Genomic DNA, 22,500 nt, shown 5'->3' with positions numbered 1-22,500 from the left:
CGGATGTACTTCGGGTGTCACCTGTTGTCCGAGGCCACTTGCATGGTCGCAAGCGTTGTGATTCAATGGCCCTACCGGGCAAACACTTTGGGTTCGCAAGGACTTGGAGTGCCGGGACGGGTTGGCGGATCCAACACTCTGGGTACCTCCGGGTACTTGGGGTTGGTTGAGGACTTGGTGAACAAACACTTGATATACACTCTTCGGATGTACTTCGGGTATCGCCTGTTGTCCGCGACCACTTGCATGGTTAGCAAGCGTTGTGGTCTAATGGCCCTACCGGGCAAACACTTTGGGTTCGCGAGGACTTAGAGTGCTGGTAGTGGTTGGCGGACCCAACACTCTGGGTACCTCCGGGTACTTGGGGTTGGTTGAGGACTTGGTGAACAAACACTTGATATACACTCTTCGGATGTACTTCGGGTATCGCCTGTTGTCCGAGACCACTTGCATGGTTAGCAAGCGTTGTGGTCTTATGGCCCTACCGGGCAAACACTTTGGGTTCGCGAGGACTTGGAGTGCTGGTAGTGGTTGGCGGACCCAACACTCTGGGTACCTCCGGGTACTTGGGGTTGGTTGAGGACTTGGTGAAGATACCCCTGTCACCTTGTTCGAGGCCACTTGCATGGTCGCAAGCGTTGTGATACAATGGCCCTACCGGGCAAACACTTTGGGTTCGCAAGGACTTGGAGTGCCGGGACGGGTTGGCGGATCCAACACTCTGGGTACCTCCGGGTACTTGGGGTTGGTTGAGGACTTGGTGAGCAAACACTTGATATACGTTCTTCGGATGTACTTCGGGTGTCACCTGTTGTCCGAGACCACTTGCATGGTCAACGGTTGAGGTGGTGATGGCGGGTCGGTGCTGTAGGGTGCCGGCCTGTTGGCTGCCTTGGCCGGGTTGGTTGGTTAACACTTGATTGAGCTTGCACCCGAGGGTAATGGCACTTGAAGGTGGGTACCGGCTGGCTGACCTGGTGTGATGGTTGGTTGGTGAACACTTGGCGGTACTTGCACTTGGCTGTGCTTGGACTTGAAGGTGGGATCCGGCTGGCCTAGGCCATTGGTGGTTGGTTGGTGGGTTAGCCCTTAGCTGGGCTGGCTGGCTGGCTGGCCATCGGTGGTGTGGTGTGGTGTGTTGGGCGGTTGGTGAACACTTGGCGGTACTAGCACTTGGCTGTGCTTGGACTTGAAGGTGGGATCCGGCTGGCCTAGGCCATTGGTGGTTGGTTGGTGGGTTAGCCCTTAGCTGGGCTGGCTGGCTGGCTGGCCATCGGTGGTGTGGTGTGGTGTGGTGTGTGGAGTCGAGCATCGCGCGCCGTTGCCTTCTTCGGAGTGTTGTGGGTACGCTAGTGCTTGCAGTGCAAAGAGGTTGGTGATGGAGTAACATTGCCTTCACCATGGAGTTGCGGGTACTTAGGTACTTGCAAGGAGATGGTGGTATGGTGGTGTTGCGTGTGTGGTGTTCGATTAGAAAGATATAATTTCTAAGTCCGGATTAGTGCTGTCAGTGGGGCCGCCGCTAACAGGTCCTGCACGGCTACCGTGGGGCTTGACTTGGCGCTATTCCGGACTTGGGGCGATCACGATGTCCCCGTGCGGGACTTAGAAGATGGAAGAACACAAGTACCCTTATCCCATGACTTGTGAGTGATTGGCATACGTTACCACATGAAGAGAAAAATTGGCCCGGATCCATATTATATGAACAGAAAAATCGGCTAAGTCCCGGATCCATATTATATGAAGGGAAAAATCGGCTAAGTCCCGGATCCATATTATATGAAGAGAAAAATCGGCTAAGTCCAGGATCCATATTATATGAAGGGAAAAATCGGCTAAGTCCCGGATCCATATTATATGAAGAGAAAAATCGGCTAAGTCCAGGATCCATATTATATGAAGAGAAAAATCGGCTAAGTCCAGGATCCATATTATATGAAGAGAAAAATCGGCTAAGTCCAGGATCCATATTATATGAAGAGAAAAATCGGCTAAGTCCAGGATCCATATATAATAACCTTATAATCGGCTTAGTCCAGGATCCATATTACATGAAGAGAAAAATCGGCTAAGTCCAGGATCCATATATATTAACCTAATAATCGGCTAGGTCCAGGATCCATATAATATGAAGAGAAAAATCGGCTAAGTCCCAGATTGGGTCTGTCAGAAATACACTTCCAAGTTACCACACAAGCAAGCAAGATGGCCTAGTGACGGAACCATATAATATGAAGAGAAAAATCGGCTAAGTCCGAGATTGGGTCGGTCGGAAATACACTATCAAGTTACCACACAAGCAAGCAAGATGGCCTAATGATGGATCCATATAATATGAAGAGAAAAATCGGCTAAGTCCAAGATTGGGTCTGTCAGAAATACACTATCAAGTTACCACACAAGCAAGCAAGATGGCCTAGTGATGGATCCATATTATATGAAGAGAAAAATCGGCTAAGTCCGAGATTGGGTCGGTCGGAAATACACTATCAAGTTACCACACAAGCAAGCAAGATGGCCTAGTGATTGATCCATATAATATGAAAAGAAAAATCGGCTAAGTCCAAGATTGGGTCTGTCAGACATACACTTTCAAGTTACCACACAAGCAAGCAAGATGGCCTAGTGATTGATCCATATGATTTGAAGAGAAAAATCGGCTAAGTCCGAGATTGGGTCTGTCAGACATACACTACCAAGTTACCTTACAAGCAAGCAAGATGGCCTAATGATGGATCCATATGATATGAAGAGAAAAATCTTCTAAGTCCGAGATTGGGTCTGTCGGAAATACACTTTCAAGTTACCACACAAGCAAGCAAGTTACCACATGAAGAGAAAGCCGGCAAAGTCCGGGAATGTTACCACATGAACTGGAAAATGGGCAAAAACCTACCTTCACAGGCAACGTGAATAACTAAGGCTGTAGACATCGGATCGACAAGCCAAAGACTGATATGGAAAGGAAATGAGTAGTACTAGCTTTCCTGAGAGTTGCAGAGCTTAGACTGCATATGAACGGAAGATATTAAGCGTCAAAGTCAGAAAAGTTGCCCGAAGGAACACAAGTTCCAACTTAGAGCATGAATACCGCCTAGACGGTAGGAGGTACGGCCAGGCTGAGGAATAAGAAAATGTTGGCCAACATGTTCCCTAACTATCCCCCGAAGACCGCAAAGCAATCCAACATCAACCAAGAAAGTTATAGCCCGATCAAGGAAACACCTACTTTGCACCGATTTTGCACCAAATACATGTACCAAGCACCTTCGGTTGCATACCTGCAGGGGCTTACCATAGTAGGCCATGGAAGACCGATATACCGAACATAATCACTTTCTATCTCCTCGGGTGTTGGAGGTAGCGCTTTGCGGTACAAGAACGAAAGTTAGACCATATCTTGGTGCATCTTTTTGCCCAAAAACACAAGACCCTATCTACCAAGGCAAGAAAGTTGTGTGGGGACAAAATGTCCAAAAGTGCCCAAAGTGGCACACTTGAACCATATATTCGAGAAAAACACAAGTGTGGGCCCGAGCTAGCAAGTTGAAATGTTCTGACCGTCAGTAGCCCTAGTTGAGGTGCACTTATCATTATATGAGGCCAACGTGCCAGCTAGTCTCTAAAGGGGCGATATGGGTGTTCCAAGGTTTGTACCCAATTGAGGAAAAAACAGGGTAAGGTACGGTGTACCGCGAATAACTCGGGCTATAGATGTCCGATCGATGAGTTTGGCATATGTATGGAAAGGTCTCGACGAGACCTAACTACCCTGAAAGTATGAAGGCAAAGACTTGAATGACCGGGAAGTTATTAAGTGCACAAGTGGTAAAGTTGCACCAAAGTCCATGTTACCCGAAGTGGTACATGAACACCCAATATTCGACCAAAACACAAGTTTAGAGACGAGCTAGCGAGCTACATTGTTCAGACCGTCAGTAGCCCGCATCAAGACACGCATTTCATTATATTGAGCCTAGCCGCTAGCTCGACTCGAAGTCGGTCATATGGTTGGTTGATGGTTTGGACCGACCACGTGGTGTACCAAGGTTATGTACCTTTCATGAATTAAAACTCTGGCTGTATGGCACTTAGCGACAAGCTAAGGTGTGATTTGGAATAGTCTTGAGTGGGACTATTTAGGAAAAATGCGAACAAAAAATCACAAAGTCCTTGGGCGAAGCTATTAGCGAAACATAGAGCAAATTGGTACCAAAAACTATGGAAATGGGACTTGAGTCAAAAATAACCGCAAGTTGGAGAAGAGATAGCAAGCTTGCGTAGAACATTTATAACTAGTGCGTGGTATGACCAACAAAAATGTGTATGGGGCCAAGGCGCTGGCTGGCCTCCAAAGTGGTGATATGGGCGATTCAAAGTTTGTACCCAAGTATGAACAAGTATGGAAAAAACAGGGTAAGGTACCAAGTACCATGAATAACTTCGGCTGTAGATGGCCTAGCGAGGCAAACCGCATATCGTTGGAAAGGTATTGGGGAGACCTATCTACCCTGAAAGTTTCATGAGGCTGAGTTGAAAGACCACGGAGATATTAGGTGATGATGGTCCAATTCGGGGACCAAGTCGCAGGAAATGGCACTTGACCAAAATCACGCTTGGAAGGTGAATACCGGCTTACCGGTAAGAGATAGCGACTTGGCGTAGAATATTCATAAGTTGGGCGTGTAAAGACGCAACTTTCATTATATGGGGGCAACCCGGTCAGGGTGCTCCAAGTCGGTCGTTTGGTCGGTTTATGGTTTGGGCCGACCATGTGGTGTACCAAGAAGAGGTACCTTTCATGAATTATAACTCGGTCAGTTTGCCACCGAGCGACAAGTTGCGATGTGATTTGGAATGGTCTTGAGTGGGACTATCAAGCAAAAATACAAATAGAAAATCAGCTTGTCCATGGCCGAAGCTATTAGTGAAACATATAGCAAAATGGGTCCAAAAACGAATGAAATGGGACTTGGACCAAGAATAACGGCAAGTTGGAGAAGAGATAGCAAGTTGACGTAGAACATTTATATTTTGGGCATAGTATGACCAACAAAAAAGTATTTGGGGCCAAGGTGCTGGCTGGCCTCCAAAGTGGAGATATGGGCGATACAAAGTTTGTACCCAAGTACGAACAAGTATGGAAAAAACAGGGTAAGGTACCAAGTACCATTAATAACTTCGGCTGTATATGGCCGAGCGAGGCAAACGGCTCACCGTTAGAAAGGTCTCGGGGAGACCTATCTACCCTGAAAGTTTCATGAGGCTGAGTTGAAAGACCACGGAGATATTAGGTGATGATGGTCGTATTCGGGGACCAAGTCGCAGGAAATGGCACTTGACCAAAATCCCCCTTGGAAGGTGAATACCGGCTTACCGGTAAGAGATAGCGACTTGGCGTAGAATATTCATAAGTTGGGCGTGTAGAGACGCAACTTTCATTATATGGGGCCAACCCGGTCAGGGTGCTCCAAGTCGGTCGTTTGGTCGGTTTATGGTTTGGGCCGACCACGTGGTGTACCAAGTTGAGGTACCTTTCATGAATTATAACTCGGTCAGTTTGCCACCGAGCGACAAGCTGCGGTGTGTTTTGGAATGGTCTTGAGTGGGACTATCGAGGAAAAATACAAATAGAAAATCAGCTTGTCCATGGCCGAAGCTATTAGTGAAACATATAGCAAAATGGGTCCAAAAACGAATGAAATGGGACTTGGACCAAGAATAACGGCAAGTTGGAGAAGAGATAGCAAGTTGACGTAGAACAATTATATTTGGTGCATGGTATGACCAACAAAAAAGTATATGAGGCCAAGGTGCTGGCTGGCCTCCAAAGTGGAGATATGGGCGATCCAAAGTTTGTACCCAAGTATGGCAAAAACTGGTAGAGGTACCTTTCATGAATTACTGCTCAGGCTGTATGGCACTTAGCGGGACGCTTGGCTCAGGTATGGAATAGTCTTGAGTGGGACTATCAAGGAAAAATACGAACAAAAAATCACCATGTCCACGGACGAAGGTATTAGCGAAACTTAGAGCGAAATTGCGACCAAGTCGCTGGAAATGGCCCTTGGACCAAGTATACCGTCAAGGTGGTACGAGATAGCGAGTTGACGTGGAACATTTATAAGTTTGCCTCCACGAGACGAAAGTTTAGTTATATGGGGCCAACCCGCTCAGGGTTGTCCAAGTCGGTCATATGGCTGATCGAAATTTTCGACCAAGTACTGAGAAAACAGGGTAAGGTACCGTGTACCTCGAATAACTTTGGCTGTAGATGTCCGAGCGAGGCAAACGGCATAGCGTTGGAAAGGTCTTGAGGTGTTCTAGGCACCCTGAAAGTTTGAAAAGGCTATCTGGAAAACTCGTGGAGATATTAGAGAAACATTGGGCCCAAAAGATACCAAGTCGCAGGAAATGGGCCCTCCAAGAACACCCTAAAATCCCAATTACGGCTAAGTTGCAGGCCAGCTAGCGAAGTGAAATGTTCTAGGCATAACTAGAACACGTTAAGGCGCAACTTTTTGAATCAGAACTTTTTTCGATATCTGGCCCCCAAAGGGGGGATATGGGCGATCAAAGGATTTTTCCAAGTTTCGGTACTTTTTACGGTATCGCTCATAGCTCCGGCTGTATGCAAGCAAATGACAATCTAAGACATGATTTGGAAAGGTATTGAGCAGTACTAACTTACGTTAGAACACAGCGAAGCGCTATCGGTTCATGGCAAGGCCGATATAAGCAGTCAAAGATGAAAAATGTTGACAAAATGAACAAAAATTACCTTGGTACGCGAATAGCGGCCAGGGATGAAGAGGTACGAAGGTGGTGTAGAAGAATTATAATTAGGGCTTGGTACGTTCTAAAAGTTTGCCGAAGACCGCAAAGCGCTCAGACCCATAGAAAGTGGCCATTTGGGCCGAACAGTGCGTGCAAAGAGGTGAAAATGCAAAAATTGCACTTTGGGGGGCGATTTGCGGGGGGAAGGAGGGGTCGGAGGGCAAAATGTCCCTTGACCAAAAAGTCTTATCTCGTCGAGATCTACAACATTGCCGAAGACCGCAAAGCGCTAGCTCGCAATCGAAAAATCGAGAATTTGAAAATTTTCTAAGTCTTGGGCTCCCTAAGGAAAAGTTTCAAAAATCACGTTTGTCCCCAATTTTGAAGGGGAAGGAGTCGGTTCCGGGGCATGGTGTCTTCGGCAAAAAGTCTTATCTTTTTGCGTACTTTCGACTAGTTCAATAAAAATTTTTGACCCAAAATTTGTTCGGCGGACCCCTAGGTCGAAAAACCCGAAAAAAGTCGAAAAAAGTCGAAAATGTCGAAAAATGAGAAAACCTCATATTCGGACTCTACACGAGCCCCAGATATTGAAAAGTGAAATCCGCGGTCGATTTGGAACAAAAAATTGACCTAGGCAAAGTTGTATGGAGGTAGGGACCCCTGAGAAAAAAGTTTGGTCCCGAGGCTCCTTGGACCACCAAGTCCCTAGGTCGGACCAAAATCGGAAAAAATCCGACCAAAGTCGAAAGTGTCGAAAATTTTAAAAAACCCCTTTTGGGGCCCTATGGCCTCCCTAGATAATGAAAAGTGAGGTCCGCGGCCGATCCGGAAGAAAAACTTGACCTAGGCAAACTTGTATGACGGTGGGGACCCAAAAAAATTTCGATGAGTGTAGTTTAGACAGGCCGGAAAATGTATCGGTGGTCCGTATCAAGGGACGTCTTTTAGTTCCATGGGGTGGTGGTCGTCGAACAAAGTCGCCTAGGTCGACCACCAGAAAGACCAGTCGTGTTGTAATGGATGTTTTGACCACTTTACTAGGGAAACCTAGTAGGTCGAAGCAAATTTGGGGTTCGAGATGAGTTGGTGAAAGTTGGTCCAACCTAGGTGTGCTTGGTGGAGGTTGACCATGAAAGTAGAGCATGATAGGAATGACCATAACTTTGGTTCTAGATGTCGGATCGGTACACTTGAGGCAGTTTTGGAAAGGTGAAGGCCTGCTCTAGCTATGTTTCCTACCAAGCTGAGCGCCTACTAGTGACCCGGAGGAGGTATTAAGGGTCAAAGGCAAAAAGGGGTACCCTAAAGTGCATGTGACCAAGAAAATGGGAAAAACGGTATCGCCTATAGCTCAGGCTGTATGGCTCGGATCGGAAAGCTTGGATATGCGTTGGAAAGGTCTTGACGAGCGCTAGCTATGTGTCCTACCAAGCGAAGCGCTAGGTGTTGAGCAAGTCGGTCATATTAGAGGGCAAAGGTGAAAAATGGTGGTTTAGAGGCGAAAATTCACCTTATGATCGAAAATAGCGGGCGAACGATAAGAGCTACGAACACGGCGTAGAACAATCATAAGTACGTTACCACAAGACCTAACTTTGGCCAATATAGAGCGAGAAGATCGGAGGTACCCATCAGGGTGATATGGCTGGTTCAAAGTTGGACCAAAACGAGACTTGAGAAATGGGTTGAAACACGGTATCGCGAATAACTCAGGCTGTATGGAACGGATCGACAAGCTAAGATCAGTGTTGGAAAGGTCGAACCGAGCGCTAACTATAATCCCAAACAACCGAAGCGCTAAGTGTTGAGCAAAACTGAGTTATTAAGCGACAAAGTGGAAAAATAATACCAAAATTTCCAAAAATCACACAAGACCAAGAATACCGAGCAGGCGGTAAGAGATAGCGGGTTGACGTAGAATACTTATAAGTTTGCCTCTACGAGACCTAAAAGTCGTCCATAGACAGCGAGAAGATCGGACCACTCTGGAAGGGTGATACGAGTGGTCAAAAATTGGCAAAAATGAAACATGGCTAAAATGGATTTGACTTGTGCACCGTATAGCTCCGGCTGTATGGCATGGATTGTTAAGCTAGGATATGTTTTGGAAAGGTAACACCCAGCGCTAGATACGACTAGAAGAAAGCAAAGCGCTAACTAGCATGATTTGGAAGTTATTAAGCGTCAAAGTCGAAAAATGTTACCAAAATTGAAACTCGAGTACATTGGGCCAAAAAGTACAAGTTGTGAAATTTGGACTTACGAGTAAAATACCGATCAGGCGGTAAGAGATAGAGACTTGGTGTAGAACAATTATAAGTTGGGTATGTTATAACCTATATTTGGCCCGAACATGGTGTCGAGATCGGAGGTACCCAAAAGGGTGGTACGGGTGTTAGATGGTTTTCCCAGAGCATAAGCTCCACATGATATGGAAAACGGGAAACATCATAACTTCGGCTGTATGGCATGGAATGGAACGAACAAGGTATCGATGGAAAGAGAAAAGGTAGCGCTAACTATAATTCCTACCAAGCAAAGCGCTAGCATGTGACCGTTCGGGTGTTATTGTGAGTCAAAGTCAGAAATTGTTACCACGAGAGGCGAAAATCCAACTAAGTCCATGAATACCGGGCTGGCGGTAAGAGATACGGCTTGGCCGTAGAACATTTATAAGTTGGCCAAGACAAGACCTAAGTTTCGTCCATAGACGACAAGAAGATCGAAGATACCTGAAGGTGAGATATGGGCGTCCCAAAGTGGGCCTTTGAAAAAGTGACAAACTTCCCTTATAACAGCATACACCAAATATCTCTGGCTCTATGGCACCGAATAAGAAGTTGAGCTCAGCGATAGAAAGGTGATAGTCAGCGCTAAATATCATACGAACAGAGTGAAGCGCTAAAGGGAAAGGATCTTGGTGATATAAGGTGACAAAATCGAGAAAAGTTGCCTCAAAATCATGAAAAATGTGAAAAAATGGCTAAGTCCCGGGTGCCTTAAGGGCAGGTTAATCGAATGTACCGAGCTGGCGGTACGAGATAGAGACTTGGTGTAGAACAATTATATGTTTGGCATGGCAAGACCTACATTCGGTCAATACAAAGTGAGAAGATCAAAGATAACCGCAAGGGTGATATTGGTGTCCAAAGGAAAAAAGCACTAAGTCAAGAAGTCAGTATGCGATGAAACACGGACCAAGAGTACCAAGCAATTGGTGCAAGTTAGAGCCTTAATGGTTCAAGATAGAGACTTGGTGTAGAACAATTATAAGTTTGGCATAGCAAGACCTACATTTGGTCAATACATGGTGCGAAGATCAAAGATACCCGTAAGGGTGATATTGGTGTCCAAAGGTAAAAAACACTAAGTCTTGGGAAACTTATATGAAGAAAAAGGACCCTGATGGGTCATATGGTATTTTACGAAAAATCGGCTAAGTCCCAAAATGGGGATGTCAGAACTACACTCAAATGTTACCACACCAAGCAAGGCAAACTTTTATGAAGCAAAGGACCCTGATGGGTCATATGGTATTTTACGAAAAATCGGCTAAGTCCCAAAATGGGGATGTCAGAACTACACTCAAATGTTACCACACCAAGCAAGGCAAACTTATATGAAGCAAAGGACCCTGATGGGTCATATGGTATTTTACGAAAAATCGGCTAAGTCCCAAAATGGGGATGTCAGAACTACACTCAAATGTTACCACACCAAGCAAGGCAAACTTATATGAAGCAAAGGACCCTGATGGGTCATATGGTATTTTACGAAAAATCGGCTAAGTCCCAAAATGGGGATGTCAGAACTACACTCAAATGTTACCACACCAAGCAAGGCAAACTTATATGAAGCAAAGGACCCTGATGGGTCATATGGTATTTTACGAAAAATCGGCTAAGTCCCAAAATGGGGATGTCAGAACTACACTCAAATGTTACCACACCAAGCAAGGCAAACTTATATGAAGCAAAGGACCCTGATGGGTCATATGGTATTTTACGAAAAATCGGCTAAGTCCCAAAATGGGGATGTCAGAACTACACTCAAATGTTACCACACCAAGCAAGGCAAACTTATATGAAGCAAAGGACCCTGATGGGTCATATGGTATTTTACGAAAAATCGGCTAAGTCCCAAAATGGGGATGTCAGAACTACACTCAAATGTTACCACACCAAGCAAGGCAAACTTATATGAAGCAAAGGACCCTGATGGGTCATATGGTATTTTACGAAAAATCGGCTAAGTCCCAAAATGGGGATGTCAGAACTACACTCAAGTGTTACCACACCAAGCAAGGCAAACTTATATGAAGCAAAGGACCCTGATGGGTCATATGGTATTTTACGAAAAATCGGCTAAGTCCCAAAATGGGGATGTCAGAACTACACTCAAATGTTACCACACCAAGCAAGGCAAACTTATATGAAGCAAAGGACCCTGATGGGTCATATGGTATTTTACGAAAAATCGGCTAAGTCCCAAAATGGGGATGTCAGAACTACACTCAAATGTTACCACACCAAGCAAGGCAAACTTATATGAAGCAAAGGACCCTGATGGGTCATATGGTATTTTACGAAAAATCGGCTAAGTCCTAAAATGGGGATGTCAGAACTACACTCAAATGTTACCACACCAAGCAAGGCAAACTTATATGAAGCAAAGGACCCTGATGGGTCATATGGTATTTTACGAAAAATCGGCTAAGTCCCAAAATGATGATGTCAGAACTACACTCAAATGTTACCACACCAAGCAAGGCAAACTTATATGAAGGAAAGGACCCTGATGGGTCATATGGTATTTTACGAAAAATCGGCTAAGTCCCAAAATGATGATGTCAGAACTACACTCAAATGTTACCACACCAAGCAAGGCAAACTTATATGAAGGAAAGGACCCATATGGGTCATATGGTATTTTACGAAAAATCGGCTAAGTCCCAAAATGGGGATGTCAGAACTACACTAAAATGTTACCACACCAAGCAAGGCAAACTTATATGAAGGCAAGGACCCTGATGGGTCATATGGTATTTTACGAAAAATCGGCTAAGTCCCAAAATGATGATGTCAGAACTACACTAAAAGGTTACCACACCAAGCAAGGCAAACTTATATGAAGGCAAGGACCCTGATGGGTCATATGGTATTTTACGAAAAATCGGCTAAGTCCCAAAATGGGGATGTCAGAACTACACTCAAATGTTACCACACCAAGCAAGGCAAACTTATATGAAGGCAAGGACCCTGATGGGTCATATGGTATTTTACGAAAAATCGGCTAAGTCCCAAAATGGGGATGTCAGAACTACACTCAAATGTTACCACACCAAGCAAGGCAAACTTATATGAAGCAAAGGACCCTGATGGGTCATATGGTATTTTACGAAAAATCGGCTAAGTCCCAAAATGATGATGTCAGAACTACACTCAAATGTTACCACACCAAGCAAGGCAAACTTATATGAAGGAAAGGACCCATATGGGTCATATGGCATTTTACGAAAAATCGGCTAAGTCCCAAAATGAGGATGTCAGAACTACACTAAAAAGTTACCACACCAAGCAAGGCAAAGTACCTAGGTGAACCCTAGGAAGAAACACGGACCAAGTCAGATGGCCTAAGTCAAGAGAACAAGTGACCTAGGCAAAGTTGTATGACGGTGAGGACCCTGAAAAATCTGGTTAGTGTAGTTTAGACAGGGGAGGTTTTTGGGTCGGCTGAACCTCCTTATTTTGGGTTTTGACCTCCTCAAGAAGCTACACCTAGGCAAACTGCCTAGGGTGAAAGTGCGAAGACCAATCGAATAGTAAGACAAGTTTTGACCGATCGCCCTAGGCAAGCTTGTATGAAGAAAGGGACCCTATGGGTCATATGGAAATACATGAAAAATCGGCTAAGTCCCAAAATTGGGATGTCTGAACTACACTAAAAAGTTACCACATCAAGCAAGGCAAAGTACCTAGGTGAACCCTAGGAAGAAACACGGACCAAGTCAGATGGCCTAAGTCAAGAGTGCAAGTGACCTAGGCAAAGTTGTATGACGGTGAGGACCCTGAAAAATCTGGTTAGTGTAGTTAAGACAGGGGAGGTTTTTGGGTCGGCTGAACCTCCTTATTTTGGGTTTTGACCTCCTCAAGAAGCTACACCTAGGCAAACTGCCTAGGGTGAAAGTGCGAAGACCAATCGAATAGTAAGACAAGTTTTGACCGATCGCCCTAGGCAAGCTTGTATGAAGAAAGGGACCCTATGGGTCATATGGAAATACATGAAAAATCGGCTAAGTCCCAAAATTGGGATGTCTGAACTACACTAAAAAGTTACCACATCAAGCAAGGCAAAGTACCTAGGTGAACCCTAAGAAGAAACACGGACCAAGTCAGATGGCCTAAGTCAAGAGTACAAGTGACCTAGGCAAAGTTGTATGGCGCTGAGGACCCTGAAAAATCGGGTTAGTGTAGTTCAGACAGGGGAGGTTTTTGGGTCGGCTGAACCTCCTTATTTTGGGTTTTGACCTCCTCAAGAAGCTACACCTAGGCAAACTGCCTAGGGTGAAAGTGCGAAGACCAATCGAATAGTAAGACAAGTTTTGACCGATCGCCCTAGGCAAGCTTGTATGAAGAAAGGGACCCTATGGGTCATATGGAAATACATGAAAAATCGGCTAAGTCCCAAAATTGGGATGTCTGAACTACACTAAAAAGTTACCACATCAAGCAAGGCAAAGTACCTAGGTGAACCCTAGGAAGAAACACGGACCAAGTCAGATGGCCTAAGTCAAGAGTACAAGTGACCTAGGCAAAGTTGTATGGCGCTGAGGACCCTGAAAAATCGGGTTAGTGTAGTTCAGACAGGGGAGGTTTCTGGGTCGGCTGAACCTCCTTATTTCGGGTTTTGGCCTCCTCAAGAAGACAGACCTAGGCAAACTGCCTAGGGTGAAAGTGCGAAGACCAATCGAATAGTAAGACAAGTTTTGACCGATCGCCCTAGGCAAGCTTGTATGAAGAAAGGGACTCTTAGGGTCATATGGAAATTCATGAAAAATCGGCTAAGTCCCAAAATTGGGATGTCAGAACTACACTATAAAGTTACCACATCAAGCAAGGCAAAGTACCTAGGTGAACCCTAGGAAGAAACACGGACCAAGTCAGATGGCCTAAGTCAAGAGTATAAGTGACCTAGGCAAAGTTGTATGGCGCTGAGGACCCTGAAAAATCGGGTTAGTGTAGTTAAGACAGGGGAGGTTTCAGGGTCGGCTGGACCTCCTTATTTCGGGTTTTGGCCTCCTCAAGAAGACAGACCTAGGCGAATTGCCTAGGGTGAAACTGCGAAGACCAATCGAATAGTAAGACAAGTTTTGACCGATCGCCCTAGGCAAGCTTGTATGAAGAAAGGGACCCTTAGGGTCATATGGAAATTCATGAAAAATCGGCTAAGTCCCAAAATTGGGATGTCAGAACTACACTAAAAAGTTACCACATCAAGCAAGGCAAAGTACCTAGGTGAACCCTAGGAAGAAACACGGACCAAGTCAGATGGCCTAAGTCAAGAGTATAAGTGACCTAGGGAAAGTTGTATGACGGTGAGGACCCTGAAAAATCGGGTTAGTGTAGTTAAGACAGGGGAGGTTTCAGGGTCGGCCAGACCTCCTTATTTCGGGTTTTGGCCTCCTCAAGAAGACAGACCTAGGCGAATTGCCTAGGGTGAAACTGCGAAGACCAATCGAATAGTAAGACAAGTTTTGACCGATCGCCCTAGGCAAGCTTGTATGAAGAAAGGGACCCTATGGGTCATATGGAAATATACGAAAAATCGGCTAAGTCCCAAAATTGGGATGTCAGAACTACACTATAAAGTTACCACATTAGCAAGGCAGACTTGTATGAAGAACGGGACCCTGGTGAAAGTAGCAAATATCCCAAACCGAACATGAATATTATACACACAAGAGTACGAACATAAAGGAACACGGACCAAGCGTACCGAGAGAATCGGTACTATAGAACCCTCGTGGTTCTACACAAAGACTTTATGTTAGGGGTTCAAGCCCCATAGTACTCAAACGGTGACAGTAGCAAATATCCCAAAACGAACGTGAATCTTATTCACAAGAGTACGAACATAAAGGAACACGGACCAAGCGTACCGAGAGAATCGGTACTATAGAGCCCTCGTGGTTCTACACAAAGACTTTATGTTCGGGGTTCACACCCCAAATCGAACGTGGAATTTACTTTCTGATGGTCATGCGGTCGTCCAAAGGGGTCTAGTATCCTGGGATGACAAGCATCACGGGCACAGCTCGTATCAAAACAGTCGAAGAGGCCCGCGAAAGCTTGCTTTCCATGGCTATGCGATGCACAAATTGAGTTTACTCACCGTAGTATAAAACGAACGAACCGAACCTATCCGAGTAGGGATAATGGGCGCAGTAACATACTTCTGTGACCCAGCGAGAGTTGAACGAGGTGACATGAACTGTCAGTGGCTTATATCAGATGGGATACATACATGAGATTGCTTTCAAATCTACACTCGAAAACCTAACCAAGTAAAAGCGAACGTGGGGAGGATTCGAAACCGGTAACGAAATCTTAAGCTGGAAAGAGTCATCACTATGGATACATATTATGCGAAACCAATCAAGTGCTCAGTACTGATCCAAAACCTAAGAGCACTAGTGAACACCTTATTCTCACCCTAGTTCACATCCAAGTGATCGACCACGTGTGTGAAGCAAAGACCAATCGAATTCCTCAATGGACTGAACACTATGAACAAATGGCCAAAAACGTTATAACTATCCAAACATCCTACTATCTAGCGAAAGTCATCACGATGGAACCATACAATGATCTTAACCTATAGCGCTCACCTATTCCTACCCAGAGTGCAAGTGAACATATTGCTCACCCTAACCAGTTCACATCCACGTGATCGACTAACATACCGAAGTTACCACAAGTCAAAGTTATACGTTTACAAGCGCAAGACCAATCGAAAACCCCGAAAGCAATCTCGACCCAAAATGTATTATCCGTGAGTGTAGTCGAGTCTCGTACTCGTCATCTGTAATCGTCGGATAGAATATCCAGTACACGGTTGTCTTTCCAAATGAAATCTACATACAGAACTCGCTCTTGGCAAATGGGTGGCATTGGCGCAATCAGGAGCGAGTTCCCGTCCGGGTGCCAAGTGATTGGCAAATGTCTGGGGGAAAGCAACCATATATTGATTTGTCTGTTAGTGTACTGGGTGTTTGAGGTATGTAGTATCCACGCTTGGTTGGGTGTGTCAGAGGACCATGGATGCGTTCACAACCCCAATTGGGGTACATCGGGAATGATTTTGTGGAACCGATGTGCCCGGCACACACTAAGTTTTGTTGCAAGTTAATAGTGTGCCATGTCCGGGGGGGTTGTGATTAAACTCTGGTGAATTGCGTACTGTGGTGATTGGGGTATGAAAGCCCCGCAGTTGCAATGATCGGACGCGCCTAGCGTGTCCTTTAGTTGATGGTAGGGAAATGAAGGCCCTTGTCAGCCCACCTAAGTATTCATGGAAGTTTGGCATAAGGTCGCTGTGGTAGGGGTATGAAGGCCCCGTCAGCGCATGCACAATCGGGCGCACGAGCGCTTAGCGGAGTCGAATGCCGCTCAAGTGCCTGTCCGGTGCATCGGGTGTGTGTGATACGAGGGCAATGAGGTTCGCACGGGGGCTCGCCTCCCGTGTGCTACCGGACTTGACAACATATAGAACGTGGTGTTTGCTCCTCCGGGTGCAATGGGACAATGAACATTCGAACGCAAAGTCGGAATTCTGGTTGATCCTACCAGTAATATACGCTCGTCTCAAAGGTTAAGCCATGCATGTCTAAGTACAAACAGATTTAATGTGAAACCGCATAAGGCTCAGTATAACAGCTATAATTTACGAGATCATCAACCTAGTTACTTGGATAACTGTGGAAAATCTAGAGCTAATACATGCAACATGCCAGGACCCTCGCGGGAACTGGTGCACTTATTAGTCAAACCAATCGCGGGTTCTCCGTGTCATTGAGTTGAAGTCTGGATAATGATGCTGATCGTATGGTCTCGCACCGACGACAGATCTCGCAAATATCTGCCCTATCAACTATGGATGGTAGTATAGAGGACTACCATGGTTGCAACGGGTAACGGGGAATCAGGGTTCGATTCCGGAGAGGGAGCCTGAGAAATGGCTACCACATCCAAGGAAGGCAGCAGGCGCGTAAATTACCCAATCCCGGGACGGGGAGGTAGTGACGAGAAATAACAATATGAAACTCTTTAATGATGTTTCATAATTGGAATGAGTAGAGCATAAATCCTTCTACGAGGATCAAGTGGAGGGCAAGTCTGGTGCCAGCAGCCGCGGTAATTCCAGCTCCACTAGCGTATATTAAAATTGTTGCGGTTAAAACGTTCGAAGTTGATACTTGTCCAACACAGTCCGGCTCCGCCGACCCGGTCAACCCGTGGTCGGTGGGCCAAGTCGGAATCTGGTTGCGACTCAATGGTGTGGTAGGGCACCAAGTCTGTGTCATGGTGTGCCCTTCAACGGGTGCAAGTGTAACATAGAGCTCGACCGCTCACGTTTACCTTGAACAAATTAGAGTGCTTAAAGCAGGGTGCCCAAACGCCCTAGAATAATCTTGCATGGAATAATGGAATACGACCTTGGTCTAATCTTTCATTGGTTTGTACTCAGACCGGAGGTAATGATTAACAGAAGTAGTTGGGGACACTAGTATTACGGCGCGAGAGGTGAAATTCGTAGACCGTCGTAAGACTAACTAAAGCGAAGGCATTTGTCAAGGATGCTTTCTTTAATCAAGAACGAAAGTTAGAGGATCGAAGGCGATTAGATACCGCCCTAGTTCTAACCGTAAACGATGCCAACTAGCAATTGGGAGACGCTACAACCAGGTGCTCTCAGTAGCTTCCGGGAAACCAAAGTCAGGTTCCGGGGGAAGTATGGTTGCAAAGTTGAAACTTAAAGGAATTGACGGAAGGGCACCACAATGAAATGGAGCTTGCGGTTCAATTTGACTCAACACGGGAAAACTTACCAGGTCCGAACTTATGGAGGTGAGACAGATTAATAGCTCTTTCTCAAATTTAAGGGTAGTGGTGCATGGCCGTTCTTAGTTCGTGGATTGATTTGTCTGGTTAATTCCGATAACGAACGTGACTCACATATGCTAACTAGAACGCAGTCAGCGTTAATGCGTCGATGCCGATTGGAACGGGTTAGGACCTTTCGGTGGAGTATGACCTGACACCTTCGCTGTTCGTGTGCGCAAGTGCACTTACGGTACGCTGCTTAGCAGGACAATTTGTGTTTAGCAAAATGAGATCGAGCGATAACAGGTCCGTGATGCCCTTAGATGTTCTGGGCTACACGCGTGCTACAATGTGGGTAGCAGCGTGTCTCCTATTCCGAGAGGAACGGGAAATCACTCAAATACTCACTTAGTAGGGATTATGGATTGCAATGGTCCATATGAACTCGGAACTTCTAGTAAGTGCTGGTCATCAGCCAGCGTTGAATACGTCCCTGCCCTTTGTACACACCGCCCGTCGCTACTACCGATGGATTATTTAGTGAGGTCTTTGGAGATGATCGTTCGCTGGATCCTCGTGAACCGCGTCTGCTTTATCGAAGTTGACCGAACTTGATGATTTAGAGGAAGTAAAAGTCGTAACAAGGTTTCCGTAGGTGAACCTGCGGAAGGATCATTAGTGGCCAAGTGATCCTTCCAGAAGTCCGAACCTGCGGGTTGAGACTTCGGCACAAGTTGCCATATGATAATTGACGAAACACTATAGAAGTCCGAACCTGCGGGTTGAGACTTCGGCACAAGTTGCCATATGATAATTGACGTAACACTAACAAGTCCGAACCTGCGGGTTGAGACTTAGGCACACGTTGCCTTATACATGACTTCGAACAAATACACAAGTCCGAACCTGCGGGTTGAGACTTAGGCACAAGTTGCCTTATACATGACTTCGAACAAATACACAAGTCCGAACCTGCGGGTTGAGACTTAGGCACAAGTTGCCATATGAAAGTTGACGAAACACTAACAAGTCCGAACCTGCGGGTTGAGACTTAGGCACACGTTGCCTTATACATGACTTCGAACAAATACACAAGTCCGAACCTGCGGGTTGAGACTTAGGCACAAGTTGCCTTATACATACATTGGCCAAATAAACAGAAGTCCGAACCTGCGGGTTGAGACTTAGGCACAAGTTGCCATATTATATTCGATCAAACACTAAGTAGTCCGAACCTGCGGGTTGAGACTCAAGACCGTAACAAGATGTCACTATACAAGTCCGAACCTAAGGGTTGAGACTTAATGCGATCTAGATACCAAGTTGACATCCAATACCTGTTGAGCAAAACCAAAGATTCCCTGTTCTCGAATGATTACACTATATAACAGGGAATCTTGAAGAAATCAAGCAAGCGTGAAACAAAGTCATCACTTGGGCATGCTCGATAGCCAACCACATGACCTTAACCTAAGAGAGCATGCAAACCACATGATACCTATAAACGATTAACCCGCCCTAGTTCAATCGTTCACCAAGTGATGACTTCAGTATGGCTAAGAGAAAAACTTTTAAATGGGAAAAACTCTAAGTCCGAACCTCCGGGTTGAGACTTCCGCGTAGGAGGTGCGCCCACCTCCTATCCGAAAGATGGTGAATCAGGGGTGTTCGATCAGCAATGGTCGGATGCCCCGTCGTAGTTCAACTATGACAATCAAAGTCAAGACCTCCGGGTTGAGACTTCCGCGTCCGGAGGTACGCGTACCGCCTACCCGAAAGATGGTGAATCAGGGGTGTTCGATCAGCAATGGTCGGATGCCCCGTCGTAGTCCAACTATGACAATCAAAGTCAAGACCTCCGGGTTGAGACTTTCCGCGAGTACAAGCATAAAGGAACACGGACCAAGCCGTACCGAGAGAATCGGTACTAGAGCCCTCGTGGTTCTACATTGAGAGAGCCCTCGTGGTTCTCATTAGGGGCTTTATGCAAGTCGTACTCAATACTGTGGTGTGAAGTATAAAGTATAGTCTTCGCCTGGTCCACGCTGCTTCGGCGGTCCTGGGTAAGATAGTTCATTCTAGCTTGCCCTATAGTGGAATGAGGACACTTAATGCTTCGTCTTTTAGCGGCGGCTAGACTCCTCCTCACGGGGAACGAGTTGACGCACACAGCGGCGGCTTACGCACTATGGCAATCATGGATGCCTGAAGATTCCGTGAAGTTCTCCCCTGGTCCACGCTGCCTCGGCAGTCCTGGGTAAAATGGAATATTTCCAGCTTGCCCTATAGTGGAAGAGGACTATCCAACAATACAAAGTCAAGACCTCCGGGTTGAGACTTTCCGCGTCGGTGGTGTCGCGCACCGCCTATCCGAAAGATGGTGTAACAGGGGTGTTCGATCAGCAATGGTCGGATGCCCCGTCATAGTCCAACTATGACAACCAAAGTCAAGACCTCCGGGTTGAGACTTTCCGCGTCCGGAGGTACGCGTACCGCCTACCCGAAAGATGGTGTGCTTCTGGGGTATTCGATGAGTCGGATACCCCGTCGTAGTCCAACTATGACAATACAAAGTCAAGACCTCCGGGTTGAGACTTCCGCGTCGGAGGTGCGCGCACCGCCTACCCGAAAGATGATGAATCAGGGGTGTTCGATCAGCAATGGTCGGATGCCCCGTCGTAGTCCAACTATGACAATCAAAGTCAAGACCTCCTGGTTGAGACTTTCCGCGAGTACAAGCATAAAGGAACACGGACCAAGCCGTACCGAGAGAATCGGTACTAGAGCCCTCGTGGTTCTACATTGAGAGAGCCCTCGTGGTTCTCATTAGGGGCTTTATGCAAGTCGTACTCAATACTGTGGTGTGAAGTATAAAGTATAAAGTCCTCCACTGGTCCACGCTGCTCCGGCAGTCCTGGGTAAGATAGTTCATTCTAGCTTGCCCTATGTGGAAGAGGACTCAATACCCTACCTGTTGAGCTTGAAACAAAGTCATCACTTGGGCATGCTCATATTGCCATACACAATTACATTATATTCGAATGAGCATGCAAGCGACCCTATATAGACCGAACCAAAACGATAGATACCGCCGTAGTTCACCCCCACCAAGTGATGACTTCAGTATGGCTAGTGTGTGAAGTATAAAGTATAGTCCTCCCCTGGTCCACACTGCTTCGGCGGTCCTGGATAAGATAGTTAGTTCTAGCTTGCCCTATGTGGAAGAGGACACAATACTTAATACTTAGAGTACAAGCATAAAGGAACACGGACCAAGCCGTACCGAGAGAATCGGTACTAGAGCCCTCGCGGTTCTACATTGTGAGCCCTCGTGGTTCAAACTAGATACTTTATGCAAGGCGTACTCAAAACTGTGGTGTGAAGTATAAAGTATAGTCCTCATCTGGTCCACGCTGCTTCGGCGGTCCTGGGTAAGATAGTTAATTCTAGCTTGCCCTATGTGGAAGAGGACACAATACTTAATACTGTGGTGTAATGGACAAGGTATAGTCCTCCACTGGTCCACGCTGCTCCGGCGGTCCTGGGTAAGATAGTTCATTCTAGCTTGCCCTATGTGGAAGAGGACTCAATACCCTACCTGTTGAGCTTGAAACAAAGTCATCACTTGGGCATGCTCATATTGCCATACAATATTCCATTATCTACTAATGAGCATGCAGCTATATGATATTAACCTGTAAACGATTACCCCGCCGTAGTTCAGCGCTTCAACCAAGTGATGACTTCAGTATGGCTAGTGTGTGAAGTATAAAGTATAGTCCTCCCCTGGTCCACACTGCTTCGGCGGTCCTGGGTAAGATAGTTAGTTCTAGCTTGCCCTATGGTGGAAGAGGACACCATACTTAATACTGTGGTGTTATGAACAAAGTATAGTCCTCCACTGGTCCACGCTGCTTCGGCGGTCCTGGGTAAGATAGTTCATTCTAGCTTGCCCTATGTGGAAGAGGGCATACAAGACAAAGTATAGTTCTCCCCTGGTCCACGCTGCTTCGGCGGTCCTGGGTAAGATAGTTAATTCTAGCTTGCCCTATGTGGAAGAGAGCATACATGAACCAAGAACGAAGGTTATGATCGAGGAATGATTCGACAACTAACCGATGGTATGAAATGTGAAGAATTCAAGCAAGCACACAATCAAGTCATCACTTGGGCATGCTCGATAGCCAACCTCATGACATTAACCTAGTAGAGCATGCAAAAACCAATATATATGTAAACGATGCCTCCCTAGTTCAGCGCTTCAACCAAGTGATGACTTCAGAATGGCTAAATCAAATCGGTTCAAAACATACCATCGGTACCCTATTGAAACACACAAGTCGATATCAAACCTCTTAATTGTGTAGTCCTCCACTGGTCCACGCCGCTTCGGCGGTCCTGGGTAAGATAGTTCATTCTAGCTTGCCCTATGTGGAAGAGGGCACATTACTCAATACTGTGGTGTTATGAACAAAGTATAGTCCTCCACTGGTCCACGCTGCTTCGGCGGTCCTGGGTAAGATAGTTCATTCTAGCTTGCCCTATGTGGAAGAGGGCATACAAGACAAAGTATAGTTCTCCCCTGGTCCACGCTGCTTCGGCGGTCCTGGGTAAG

This window comes from Anopheles coustani (assembly GCF_943734705.1).
Source record: "Anopheles coustani chromosome X unlocalized genomic scaffold, idAnoCousDA_361_x.2 X_unloc_32, whole genome shotgun sequence".
NCBI lineage: Eukaryota > Metazoa > Arthropoda > Insecta > Diptera > Culicidae > Anopheles > Anopheles coustani.
The sequence above is the reverse complement of the archived record's forward strand: the minus strand, read 5'-3'. Positions refer to the sequence as shown.